This window comes from Cupressus sempervirens, chromosome 11 (genome assembly GCF_028749045.1).
Source record: "Cupressus sempervirens isolate cs-2001-9-10 chromosome 11, ASM2874904v1, whole genome shotgun sequence".
NCBI lineage: Eukaryota > Viridiplantae > Streptophyta > Pinopsida > Cupressales > Cupressaceae > Cupressus > Cupressus sempervirens.
Window position 1 is genome coordinate 714,446,515 of NC_143128.1, and position 15,130 is coordinate 714,461,644.

The 15,130-nt window shown below is 38.9% G+C and overlaps 1 pseudogene across 1 annotated transcript in view; it reads right to left on the minus strand.

The window, feature by feature from the left end:
• Positions 1-208: 208 nt before the first annotated feature.
• Positions 209-15,130, minus strand: part of LOC149531676 (lysine--tRNA ligase-like) — a 62,851-nt pseudogene continuing 47,929 nt past the window's right edge. The window contains exon 13 of the transcript XR_016359112.1: positions 209-723. The product of XR_016359112.1 is annotated as a lysine--tRNA ligase-like (transcript). The remainder of the gene's footprint in view (positions 724-15,130) is intronic.

The following is a 15,130-nucleotide window of genomic DNA, read 5'->3' on the forward strand; positions in this document are numbered from 1 at the left end:
GGAAATGGGTACAGGTGCATCCCTTCTTTTCTTTACTTTTAATCACTCACTTTCATTAGAAAAGCAGACAAAAAAGTGCATGGGGAACTCACAAGCCATCTCACTCCCCTTCTGAAAACCCTTAACATCCCAAATGGAACTCGCTCACCATTTACAAAGACTGCATAGATACTTTAGATTTTTATGTAACATTTGAACAAGGCAATCATTCTATGAAATTCCAGGAACTCAAAACAGTTCCTATATTAATATATATGAACTGCTGCCCCCGCCTTGGAAACATCGTGGAACATGGCAGTTTTACAACAATATTTCTGAACTTGAATAGTTCACGTGTCTTTTGACAATAACAAAAACAAGGCATTAAAGAAATTGAACCTCTTTTGCCGAGCACAACAAAAAAATTCCAAAAATTAATCTGCCAGCAGATTTACATCATTGCCATCGCCAAGAAAAAGTATTTAGTAACAGTCGAGTCAATTGCAAATAGTTAATTTAGCAAATTGGATTGTCAACAATAGAGAGATAAATCAACGACAAATTCCAGTTCATCTATTACAACGAACATAATAATAATTGTGCTGCTCATTTATCATTTGAGATGTGCATTATAATGCAGTTAGAATGCCAAAGAAAATACAAAAATTCATCCAATACTTCTGCGCAGCATGATAGCAAATCAGCATTTTGTTTGACTTTCGACCTTTCTTGGAACACTTCAAGCTGTGAAAAGAATGCAATGTATAGTTACAATCAAGACATACATTAAGCAAAATTACATTTCTTTGTAAAGGAACCACATATTCCATACAAACTTGGACACAATAAAAAGTTTTTTAGTCTCCCAAGTTAATTATTCTGAACTTCTGCACAATTCAGCCTTAAAGACAAAAAAATGGTATCAGTAACTACAATATCTGTTAGTAGCAAATTTTTTCTATGATACAGGATGAAGCAACCAATTCCTGTAGTCAAACAAGGGCATAGTGGTATAGAAGACATACTATTAGGAATCAATATTGGCCTATATGTCATTCTTTCTCAATAAAACCCAGGGACACAAACCCAACCCAAAACCCCAGAGTACCGGGTGTTGGGACATCTCCAGGACGAGTACTCCGCATACCCAAGTACCCCCGCCACCGCTGGAGCTCCCACCATTCCGCGCGGGTGCTCTGAAACTCCAGTGTGGTGTGATGGTGCTTGGGGACTTTTAGACTCCAACAGTCCCTCAACAGCACCATGAATGTGACAAGGTGAGGTCATCTGCGGGAATGAAAAAGTACTTTAACATCCTACTTGAAAAGTGTTATATAAGTAGCTTGCAACTCCCTTCACCTATTGAAGATATTGTTTAATGTTTCAAATATGATTTATCACCATACAAAGCTACCAATTATTTGGATGGGCCATTATCAACAATTGGATATAAAAATTTCACTCCAAGAAATCTTGAGGCCTAGTTTATTTTGATGTAATAAATATTTGAACTTCAGAAAATTTTATTTGTAATGCGAAAAATCTTTACTCAAATTCTGTAATAATTGTTTTCTCAACTAAATTATAGAATGTTCCCAATGAAACTGTACCTGGTTCACACTCGGTCTACTTGGGTCTGCCCTAGTTCAACCTAGGTTTGACCCAAAGGAACCAACCTGCTTGGCTTCTGATGGAGGAGCATCTTGGGCTTGCTTGCAATCCTGCATGTTGGAGGTGTTTTGGCGAAGTATTGTGGACTCGATCACCAAATAATGATGCTTGGTCACTGAAGGGTCTAGTTATGGCCGAGATGCTCGATCGTCGTTGGAGCTCAATGCATTTTGTGGTGCTCGATTTATGTTGGCTGCTCGACACTCTCTGTGTGCTCGGCATAAGTTGGTTGCTCGGCACTCTCTGTGTGCTCGGCATGCACTAGGAGCTCAACAGTGCTTGGGAGTTAACTGATGCTCGGCTTGGTCTTTCTAACGCTCGGCTTGGTCTTGGTTCCTGATGGTGCCAAGTTGTCTATGAGCTCACTTTTGGTATTTAATTCGTGTTGAAATCGACTTCGGGTATTTAAATTGTGTTGTAGCCGACTTGTGGCTCAACATATATTTAATGCAAGGGATTTAATTTAATTTGTAATGAACTAGGCCAACTTGTGGCTTAGTTGGATATAAGTAAGGGATGTTGGGGAGTCTTTTAGAAAGAGGAGAGTAAGTGATCCATCTTGGAAAAGAGGATGCGAACTTTGAAAGGCTAGTGGCTGAGGCTTGAAAACTAGGAGAATGTTTGGTGGGCTTGTGAGCACAAGTTAAGATTTCCTTGGTGATTGTCTTTCGAAGTTCAAATATGGACGAGCTGGGAGTAGTGTTTGGATTGGATCTTGGGGGATCTTGCAAAACTATTATTGTAATTGTTGTTGTATTTGGCCCTAACCCAGAAGGCCTTACAACCAAGCATATTGCATATAATCAGTTGTTTTATGAATGAAGAGTTGTGATTTGGTATCACATCTTGCATTATTGTTGCATTGTTTTGGTGTTTCCGCTGTGTGGTTATTTGTTAGGCATTTGGACATCTCCTTTAGGGATTCTCCTGCCTTGTACTACATCAAATGGTATCAGAGCCAAAGTTTTCCTAAGTGGTAGACAAATCGCCAAAGTCGAGGCAATTTGCACCAAGACATTGGTGAAGGCTGGAGAGATGGTTGATCTAGTGGAGCTGATTGATCTTCTTGATTGTGTATCTATTGATTAGGGTTTGCAAAGATTTTGGAAGATGCCTCTAAGAAGACTGGACCCTGGGGCAATTGATCATCTTAGTGATGTTGTGGAGGAAAGGATCTTAGAGAAGATTAGAGCAGAATTCAGATCTGAGATTGCATTGATGAAGAGTGACATGATTGCTGAAATTGTGAGTGATTTAGGTGGTGTACCTAGGCATGTGGTTACTGAAGATGGTTATGAAGAAGTTGTTGAAGACTTTGAAGTTACTGGATCTAGTGGTGAGGACAGAACTGATCATGTGGAGAGACCCACTGGAACTAGGGTTGGTCAGTTTGCTAGACCTGGATCTCAATTGAAGCTGAAGCATAAGATGGAGGTTTTTAATTTCTCAGGTACTTTGACTCATGAAGACCTGATTGATTAGATTGGTGAATTGAAAAACTACTTTGAACTTGAGGATATTGAAGATCCACTTAGAGTGAGGTTGGCACAAACTAAGCTGAAAGGACATGTTGCTCTTTGGTGGAAAGAACTACAAAGAGACAGAGAGGAGGAAAGCGAAATGAAGATCACGAGATGGAGGTTGATGGTGACTAAGTTAAAGGCTAAGTTCATTCTTGATGATTATGAACTTGAGTTGCTTAAGAGGTTGCAGAATATGAAACAAAAGGATATGACTGTGAAAGATTATACTGAGGAGTTCTACAAGTTGACTATTTGGTATAAGTAAGGGGTGTTGATTGTCCCTCTCAAATTTTAGCAACATTTGTATGGGGTCCTTATGATCCAAAGTCTCCTGTGAAACCTATGAAACAGTTCCAATAAGAGTTTCACCATCAACACCTACAAGTTGTGGCACGCAAAAATGGAAATGTAATTTTTGTGGCACAAAATGGTTTTGAAGAATTATTAGAGTTAATTCACACCACCTCTTTTGGACTAGAAATTGTGTGAGTACATGCAAAATCTTGTCAAGTGCTGAAAATGGCAAGTTTAGAATTGAAATAAACAAAATGTGGGGAATTCCTAATGGTAGTGTAGTTCCAATGCCTAAGTCTTTGGCTAGTATGCAATAGGTGCACACAATTCAGCAGTTACGGGGGTAGCATGTTACTTCTACGTGTATCTTGCATTAGAAAGTAAGGACTATGTCAGAATCAGCTTCGAGAACTTCATCCATTCACAGTTTAGCAAGAAAGGGTAGGGCAGGGGAAAGTAAGGTAGGAAGTTGTAGGAACCCCATTGCCGATTTGTTTAATGTCCACAAGATGGTTAGACAATGCCATTGGTACATTCTTCTTTACCAATGGCATCCCTTTGCATGCAGCTTGATCTCCTTATTATAAGGAGTTGATGTCCTTGATGGCAATGGAGAAAGGGCCATCATTTGTGCCACTATCACACCCCTCCAAGATACTTTATATTAAACAGTGGTTTTGTAAATTGAGCTCTAAATGGTTTTAGCTTTAAATTAAACAATGGTTTTGTAAATTGAGCTCTAAATGGTTTTGGCTTTACATTAAACAATGGTTTTGGAAATTGTGCCCTAAATGGTTTTATTTGGAGTGAACTGTGGTTTTGTAGGTTGTGCTTGAAGTGGTTTCTGGTTTAATTTTAAATGGTTTTGTGAATTATGCCACAGGTGGTTCTGCATGAAATAATTTATGATTTTGAATTATCCTTATTTGTATAATGAATTTAATTTAATTTTAAGATGTTATGGTTAATCAAGTCTAGTACATTTAATTATTATTTTGCATTATGTATGTCTCTAAATTTACCATAATATGATAACAGACTGAATGCTATTGTACTCGTAACAAGAATCGGAATCGGATCGAAATCGGCAAGGCCGAATCAAATCGTGAATCGACCATGAATCGGAATCGAATCGGCCATGAATCGGAAAATTTTAAAAACCCTTGAAATTTAGTGAGTAAATTATTTCATAAACCCTTTATCGCTGATTCGATTCACCGATTCACAAAAAATCGTTTGGCTTGAATCGAATCGCCGAATCGCGTGAATCGCATGAATCGCCGTGATTCTTGGAACTATGATTGTACTGCAAGTGGGTGCAGGATCGATGCAGCCTCCAAAGGATGGGAAAGGTATCATCGGGAAAGATGTTTGGTCACCTTCGTAGATCAAATTTCTGGTAAGAAATTGAAATGGATATGTTCATCTTTAGCTTTGATTAATGTGCATGACTCCTGAGTCAAATTGTTACCCCCACTTGCACCATATAGGATATGTTGACCACGTATAGCTTGTAAGGGGTTCTAAAAACGTTATTAGGGTTATCCCAAAGCAAAATTTAATATGTGCCGATTTAAAATATGTATGTTTGGGTAAATATGTCAGCTATATGAACATATTTACCTATATTTCTCTGTGTGCTCGGCATGCACTGGGAGCTCGGCAGTGCTTGGGAATTTACTGATGCTCGGCTTGGTCTTGGTCCCTGTTGGTGCCGAGTTGTCTGTGAGCTGACTTTTGGTATTTAATTCGTGTTGTAGCCAATTTTGGGTATTTAATTTGTGTTGTAGCCAATTTGTGGTTCAACATATATTTAATGTAAGGGATTTAATTTAATTTGTAATGAATTGGGCCAACTTGTGGCTTAGTTGGATATACGTAAAGGGTGTTGTGGAGTCTTTTAGAAAGAGAAGATTAAGTGATCCATGTTGGAGAAGAGGATGCAAACTTTGAAGGGCTAGTGGTTGAGGCTTGAAAACTAGGAGATTGCTTGGTGGGCTTGCGAGCACAAGTTACATCGCCCACACAAGTAAATGTCACAATAGAATTACCCAAACATAAATAGTAAATAGAATTACCCACACAAGTAAATATGTGTCATGTGAATGTTTTGACTATATGAACATACATGTTTTATATTACCACTTGCTAGCACTAAGGCATTCCGGTGTAATGCATAGCGACACACTAAGTAATGTTGATGAGAAATTGTACAGCCATAATTTATTAATGCTTAGTTAAGTCTAACTTGATCATGTCCAAGTCGCCACCTTTCGATAATCCTATTGAATTTAATTCTTTGGTTAATGCATGAGTTGTCAGGAAAGCTTGGCTCCATATATTGAAATATTTTTGGAAAACATGAAGGTAAAGGATTTTATCGGGAGAGAGGGAATCTGATTTTGGAACTTCCAAAAACAAAAATGATCCCTAGCATGCAAATACATTCTTGAAGCACGAAGGGTGGTAGTGGAAATAGTGTGCCCACTCATTGTGAGTTAGGGATGCACCTCCTGCCAATATAATGAGGATGAGAAAACAGCTTTGAGCAGCAACTCTTCTTTCTAAGTTTGTAGTTTTGCATTCTTTGCAACTGAACACTATCATGAACCTAGGAAAAATAAACGTTGCACTTTGGGTAGCTTGGGACTCAGGTGGGGATGAGATACTTGCCGAGCCTTTTATGAGGAAGAGCTAATACAGACCTTGCAGTCTCTCAGCCAGCATGTCCAGGCACGTGAAATTCCAATCGCTTTATTACTTTCTTTTGAATTGAATGAACTGGAAAAGTCAAGTTGCCATCATAGTTTCCTGTTCAAAAAGGTTCTGATAATCACATCCCAAAAGAATGGAATGTTTCTGCTATTTTGTCTTGTTTATATCTGAAGTTCCAGTTTTATGCTTAAACATGAATGGAAAAATAGAAGTACAGTTAGGTGTTGCATAGTTCAAATTAAAAGAATCTTTGAAGATGAAATTAGCAGAGAGAAATTGAACCAAATCTTGATCTGGTGCTGGGCGGCATGCCCAAAGTGCCGCTCAGCTATTTCAATAGCATATAAACTTTTAGACATCCAAAGTTACGTTGCATGCATTTAAGGCATTCTCTTGATCGTTTTTATGTCTCAACTCTCAACAGAAAGGACTTAAGCCAAAAGAAAAGTAATATGAAGGGTGACTAAGCTGTTAATGTTCAGACAGAACCGATGCAACCTGAAAGAATGGAAACAATAACCTTTAATGCCTTAACAATAACTCAGACTGCTTCACGTGCCATGTGTGAACTGGTTCAGTATAGGCAGTCCAACATAGCAGCAGACAAGTAGGAACTGTAACAATAGGTTCGATTTGACCAATATCTAAAGCATGATACAATAGTAATGATGTACTAAGAACATGCAGTTTATGGACGGTACTCCAGGATAGAGAATACCTATCAACACTTGTAGCAGAGCAACCTTACAAACCTACAACATTAGAAAGGTCATGCACAATGTAAGCACTAAGCCCAAGTTAGGACACCCTGGGAAAACCAACCATAAACAAGTCAGTCACTTCACATAAGCTGCAAAAGTTGATCTATGCAAGTCAGATGTAAAAGAAAAGTCTCAAATTATTCATAGCTGCAATCTAACCTAATAAGAGTAATGCTAGTGATCCAAGCTCAGTGGATACCTAGTAATTGTAGTTTAGACAATTGAATTTAGATGGTGCAAGTCGATAATGTGTGGACTGATTCCATGCTTGCCATGAGTATAAATCTTTGGCCAAGTTACACCAGAACTTGTCAGTGCTTGTCAATCTCTAATTCCCAGATACAACTTCGTCAGGAGTTACGCCAAGTTAGCAGAAGCTTTAGGGTGTAACCGACTAAGGTTGTAGGGTAACACCAGTTCCAAATGACTCGATCCCTTACCACGTACTTTTCCCTTGCAAAGGACCAGGCACACTCCAACTAGAAGCGTACAAAGGAGGTTCAGGTTGATCCATGGTTCGGTGGTTAAACGCCCCAATGATAATCCCTTGGGGAGGTTTGTGAGTGCATATTGATTCCATGCTTGGCCAGATAAGGGCGGTTGAGCGTGAGAGGGACCCCAATTTAGCATTGTACAATGAGCACATTCGGCCTATCATTCACTGCAGATAGAAGAAGTTGAACAATCCTTTGCACATGGTTGCCTATGCATTGAATCCTAAGTGGTACATGCCTAGGCCTAGAAGAAATACACCACAGCAGGATGATGAGGTGAAGACCAGGTTCTTTAGGTGCATTGTAAGACGTCTAATGTTGAGATTGCTGGTGAGATTTGTTCAGATTGGACGGAATTTGACACTCTTACAAGTAATTGCTAACTCAATATTCATTACTAATATTTACTATCTCTAGTTTAGTAACTTCAGTTTTTCTATTAAGTGTATTTATGGCATTATGTTCAAACTTATTACATTCTAGGTTTTACTCGGATTTGGCACAGATGGGCGTTAGAACAATAGCATACAAGCACTCAATTTTGTGATGGAAATATCATATACCACAGAGGGCAAAGATTACCAATCTAGCCAATCGATTGCTATCTCAGGTTTGTAGTTCCTCATTTTTAGAACCTATTCAAGTTCTAAATTTTATCATTTTTAATTTTAAGTTAAAGAATCATACTTTTCTGTTTTTCTCACAAGAACCATTGGTTTGCTATCTCAAATTGATGAGGATGAGATTGCAGCATAAGTCAATGTAGTGCTAGTTAGTGTTTTTTTAGCAGAACTTGACCATGAGGAGTCCAATAGTTCTAGTGTAGAGGACTTTGGCTTGGGGTGATGATTAGAGGCCTCCCTTTCTTACATTTTGACATGATTTTGTACTCATTTTGGCTAAGTTGCCAGTTCGGGTTCAGTTCCAAGTTCAAAATTTGAAAACCAGTTCACTGGTTTGACAAAATTTTGGAAAGGGGTTTGGGTTCGTTTGGGTAGCATAGAAGCATAAACACATTTAAACAACAAAAACTTTAAAACACCGTAAACAATAACATATCATAGTGATCATACCATCATATAGTAACATAGTTCAATCAACTTCAACATCAAATATTCAAAACATTTAAAATATCAAGTTCAAGTAATCATTGTTTCACGTTCATGGTTTAACTAATGGAATGAAAATCTATTGTGTCAAAGCAACGCAGGGCTCTAACTTAATTTCTTATCGCCCCTCCCCTATTATCGTAAATGAGCCAGTTGGACCCGTCTCTGATTCCTACTCACTGCCTTACCCTTAAATAGTAGGGGTAGGCCCCCCCATAGAATTGTAGTGTGATTCCTTGTCCATTCAGAAAAGGTGGGGTCGAAGGGTCGGTTGGTTTAAATGATTGAAACTGAGAAAATGAACTTATTTTAGATCTTGTTTAATCTTTCCATTTTGCAATTTTATACCTAGTTTTTAGCTTCTCTTAGATTTTCACAGGTGGTTAATGATGGAAACAAATCACTAAAGATTCAATTCTTGAGAAAATAATGCCAATCAGGATGCACTGAACTTGTAAAAGGGCTTTCAAAGCAAAGGCTGAGGCCAAAAGATGAGTTTGGATAAAGTAACATAAACACACAAGGTGTAGAGTTGTCTCAATCATCAAGGCCAGATGCAAGTCACAGATGACTTTGATGGAAGAGATACTCCTTTGTCATGTAATCTAAGTTGAAGGTTGACCCAAAATGGGGAATCAATTGATTCTGTGTTCCCTTATTTCGCTTGTAAGTTATGTACTAATATTTATTGGCAAGATGTCAGGGAAATGATGGGTGTAAATTCTCCTTGAGAAAGTCTTCTGAGAAGTGAATGCTTTAGAATCTATAGTATGCTTTGCTTTGTTTGTTGTTCTGTCTTTGTCCGGACAATATTATGTGTTCCCGCTGTTTGCTGGATTTCTGCTCTTTCATTGGCAGTCCCTTAGGCCTCTTGTTGGACATTAAAATTTATCTAATGATCTATCTATTAATAACACCTTTTTAGGTTACATGGACGTCAAAACATTATACAAAATTGCAAATAAAACACTTAAAAGAGAACCCTGGTCGAACCAAGTTTGAACCGGACCCGAACTTGGAACCGGTTCGAACCAGATCGTGGTTCGGAGCAGGGGGGGAGGGAGGTACCCGTGCAACCTAGCATTTTGGTATTGATTATGATTCATTATTTCATATCATGCTACTCTACTCATTATCATGATCATCTTCATGAATTACTATATTTCATATTTGAACAATGAATTTTGAACAAATAGATTAATAGAGTGTCATTACTGAATGGTGACATAATTGTGACCGGGTCAGTTGAATTGGAAAAATGAGTGTGGAAAGCAGAACAAGGCTTTTTAAAAATTCATACATAGCAAGTAGCAGGGTAAAAGGTCTGATCCTATCAACAAAGTTTGGGGATTATATATATCCAGTCAATAATTATTTCAGGCAAGAAAACCCGGCAAATAATTATTCAGTCACTTCCAACTACTGTATCTAAACTCTGATTACTAGCTGGTTTGAAAAGTATGGAAATAGAATTCAAGATCCACTTTCTCAGCCTACCCCTGCAGTCCCTCAAGGCTTCAGAAATACACATCCTTACTGGTGGAAATTTATTAACGTCAAAATATACAGTCAAACATATAGTTCTAAAGAATAAACAGAGACAACTGGAATGAGGTCTTCGAATACAAGCATGAAATGGTTATGATAGAAGTCTATATGAACCATACAAGGTATCGATCATCATTCTGATCTAAGAAGGTAATGATAAATAATTTGACTGTATATACCAAAAGATAACATCCACATCAAACATGACAACCGCACCTAATTGGAGGATTCAATAAAAATATAATTAAGCAGCATACAAGCGTTGACATCAGCAGGAAATACGAGTCCAGACAGGATGAGGGAATATGAGGGTCCAAATAATGCTTAAAACCTGTATGCAACATCAATATGGTTGAAAGAAAAGTAACGATAAAACCCAGATTTAAGAGTACCAATCAGCGATAAAGAGGTTTGGCGTATCCAGTATTATCATTATCAAGACACTGCACATTAACTATGACCGGTGGCAGAAAGGTTTGGATATTTACGGCATCATAAGGCTATCAAAAGCATCTTCTCCAAGTCCAAATATGTAGCTGTGCATACAGTGCAGGATCATTGCAACTCAAACATCTGCGAATGTATAAAATCTTCAGAGGTGATTGGAAGGAAGTAACGAAGGCAATATAGCAACGCTGAAGTGTGGTTCGTCTTTTGTGGTTGCTATAAACAACATAACCAATTATCAACCAAACATATGGATTATGCATTATAACGCAAAAGACATAATAGTTTATGTTACGAAGAGGTGGGATTAATTAATAAGAAGAGTAATATGACTTTTTGAAAGGTCACAATTTTAGAAAAATAGGATATATATAGGGGCAGAGATTATAAACCACGTTATTCGAAAAAGAACCATTTATAAATATTTGTAGGAAGGAATAAGGAGCAAAAATATGGCTTTGTAATATGAATTCAAATATTTGTAATAAAATAGAAGGCCATTTATTTATTTTCTAAAAGGCGAGGAGATTTAAAGTGCAGTTGATTCGTCCTTTATAATCATTTTTGAATTCTATAAACAATTTTGGTCAGATAAGTGGACAAGGTTATCTATGGCATTTTAAACTCGATCATCACAAATATTGTGAAAAATTTATTTGTTTTTGAATCTGTGTCCAATCTGTCTCCCCGACCTTAGGAATTAAAGCACAATCTGGACTAGTTTAGAATTGTGTATATATATTTGATCTGTCACCTCTTGATTATTAAACTATTTATAGTTTATGTGCATAGAACATCATAAAGTTGTACGTTATAATCTTCATTGTAGTTGACTTTGTTGCCCGAATAAGCCAAAGCACTAGTCTTTTTATCATTGAAGTATTGGATTTATATTTGAAGTCGTAAAATCTATAACTTCCTTCTTACACACCTCAAATCCATTGTTAAAAAACTTATACAAAACATTCATTTCAAAACTATAATGTAACTCCATGTTAATCGAGTACAACGACCTTGCCAGTCGAAGAACTCCCAAAGCTTAAATTTTCTATAGAAAAGCTCTAAACCAAGTGATCAGGTTCGAGGAGAAGATCTACCTGCCTAGTGTAGCAGAGCTTGAAGTGCAAGGGAATCAAGGTGATTCTTGTTTGTTGGCCTGAACTAATTGTGGAATCCTATTGGAGAAGTAGCAAGCTCTTGGATTTCCAATCTATGGTTTTGGGAACCAACAAAACTAACTTACTTCTTGTTACAAGCTAGAGTTGTTGTTGCACCAAAAGACCCTGTCAGTGCCTGATACCACTATACTTATAGAAAACAGAAAGCAGTTAAGCCATGTGATGAAACCCTAAGGGGAACGTCAGTGTTTAGTCCAACACTTTCATCATTATGTTACATTGTTACTCTTTTGGTTATTCAAAAGTTTTGGTTTGTGCTGCAATTTTTCCATCTCAAGCATTTGGTCTATTATACTGTAAGTGTGAGGCCTCGCTCTGATCCATCATATCACATCTGATACATTTTATTTTTGACATATTATGACTCAATGTGTTTGAGACACTAATGTGTTAATACCTTAATTATGCAATTAGTGATGATTAAATATGTGTGCAGAAATGAGAAAAGTTATTTAAATGAAAATTTTAATGTTTTAACCAATGTGATTATGCAAATGTGGTTTTAAAATATGAATGTGATGTTATCGAACTACTGATATTCGAATTGAGTGTGCAGGATAATTAACCATGGAATTAATCGAAGTATAGGTAATTGACCCTATGTGCAAACTGTAACACTAAGGTTGAATCCAATAAAGTGATTCGAACCTCGTTGTCTAGTGTTTAATTTGTATCATAATCGGAATGTATGCATCATTCTGTATTTTGTGACATGTCAAATGTTATGTAAAAATAAATCTTATGGTGTCACTTGACACCCATCATATGCATATGTGGACTAACATATCAGTTTAGGGTTAGCAAAGTAACCCATCAATCTAAGACTGATTAGTTAGTAACCTAAATTAGTTCCCCTTAATTAGGGTTTAGTGGAAAGGTTACATCCTTAGGGTTTTTGAAGATCAAATATTTCAAGCCACTCGTATAGGTCATAAATTGATCCTAAAAGCCAAAATTAATGCAATTCAAGTGCCCAAGTGGTATGTGTATGGGCTAGGAACTTTTTCAACCCTTCTAGAACTTCCTAGCAAAATGGCGAGCGAGAGAGAAGGAAGCAATGTTTTTCAAAAATTGAATTTAGGTAAGGGCGGGACTCTGCAGGAATGTCGAGATCGGATCCCTGGTCTGGAACACGGGTCACAGGCGGGGGATGGACAAGCATCTTCTGGTACTAGGTACCAGTCGGAGATCCTAGATGGGGACCCAGTTATCCCCCCCCCAAGGAGGTGGTCAAGATTCCTCCGCTTCCCAAAGCAGACCTGCCAACAAAATGGTCTTCTCTATTTAGGGTCAAACCTTTAGGTAAGTCATCTTTCCTACCTGTTAATACTATTCCGGAATCTGAGAAAGGTACCTGTGCTATCACCATCCCAGACGAAATCGTGGATCACAGCATTCGATCCATGGCCTCTACTCTGGTTGGCAAATTTATGGGGCCGAGACCTAACATAGACAATGTAAGGTCCTTCATCAAGAAGAATTGGGCTCTGAAAGGTCATGTCTCAGTCACGGCAATGGCGAACGGTTTCTTGTCTTTTTCTTTTTCATGCATGGAAGATATGTCCAACATCCTCTGTGAGGAACAGTGGGCTATTGGTCGCTCCACCCTGGTGCTCCAGAAGTGGACCTCCAATCTGAACTTGAACGACTTTTGTTGTCCAAGCCCCTGTCTATAGGTTAGATTACCTGAGTTGCCTTTAGAGTTTTGGAACGAAGATGTTTTTGTGGGGCTTGCAAGGACTTTTGGTGAACTCCTATCTACAGATCCGATCATTGCCTCCAAGCGCCACCTCAACTATGCTCGCATCTGTATTGGAGTCAGGGAAGGCACAGACATGCCTGCATTTGTGGCCTTTCACTCTAAACTTGGAGTGCACATTCAAAAACTGGTTTATGAAACTATTCCTTTCGCCTGCTTTCTCTGCCTGAAGGCAAGTCACAAGGCCAACCAGTGCCCTACGGTGGTCAAGCAGAAGACGATGGTCCCTGTTACCTCAGACAATTCCAAGAAGCTTCCTCCTCCCCCTCGCCCAGCAGCCAAGGGGAAGAAGAAACTGATCTGGAGGCGTAAACCATCTAGGTCTTCAGAGACCGGGATTAGCAAGGTAGTTAAGCAGATTACCCCCAGGCAGATTGACACCATTTTGGAGGATCAAGCCCACATTGATCCTGTGGTGGAATCCCCTGATGCAAAGGACGGTCCTGAGGCGGGAGGGTCAGAGCAGAACGGCTAGAGGCAAGAAAAACCCTGCTCTAAAGAGAACATTGGTCAGAGGATTGAGCCCCCCTGTTCAGATAGTAGGCTGGACTCTCCTCAGAAGATCTCCCCAAGGCCTATGGTCCCCCTGACCCGACCTCTGGGTCCGGGTTCTGATCAGGTATCATAGGAAGCACCAACCTCATGACCTCCCATCGTTGTCCCCAACGACAACCAAGAGCAAGGTAAAGGGTGATGTTGGGATAACTCCCAAGCAACCTGATAGGAAGAAATCAAACCAGCTATTGCAAGAAGAAACCAAAAGAAACCTGGCAGACAGGAGCCAGAGAACCATCAAGGAATTCTCAGAAAGCAAGAAATGAAGGTCATTTCTTGGAACATTAGGGGCCTTAATGGAGCCCATAAACAGGAACTTATCAGAAATTTGATCAGAGATCAAAGACCCGATTTTTTGCTGATCCAGGAAACTAAGATGAAAAGGAATCTAGTTAATAAGATTTCTTTTAGTAAATCCATGAACAATGAAGCCACGGATTCAGAAGGAGCCTCGAGAGTGGTGATGATTCTTTATAACAGTAGGGCGTTCAAGTTGTCCCCCATTTTTGTTGCAAAGAATGTTCTCCTTTGCAAGGTGTCCCATATCCATACTGATGACTCTTGGTTCATTTTAAACCTATACGCCCCTAATTCAGTAAGGGAAAGGAAAGCTAACTGGGACAAGATCTCAGTGTTCTTTGCCAACTACAATATTAACAAAGGGATAGTTATGGGAGATTTTAACTCTCCCCTCACAGATGGTGAAAAAAGCAAACGTCTTGCCCCAGATCAGAACAGCAAGCTCGACCTCTCCAACTTCATCCTCAACCTGGCTTTCATGGATCTGGACCTCTTGGGGGTAAGATTCACTTGGTCTAACAGAAGAGTTGGTGGGGAATGCATCCAGGTCTGTCTTGACAGAGCTCTCATCTCTCCTGGGTGGCTACAGACTCACTCTTGTAGACTCTCCCTTCTCCCCAGAGTTGGCTCTGACCACTCTCCTATTTCTCTCTCTGTTAGCCCCCTGGCAGTGAAAAGGTCTTTCCCCTTCCGTTTTGAGAAAATGTGGATTTCCCACCCAGATCTGGAATCTAAGATATCTTCCTAGTGGGATATTGAGGTTGAAGGCACCGCAATGTTCAGGGTTGCCCAAAAAT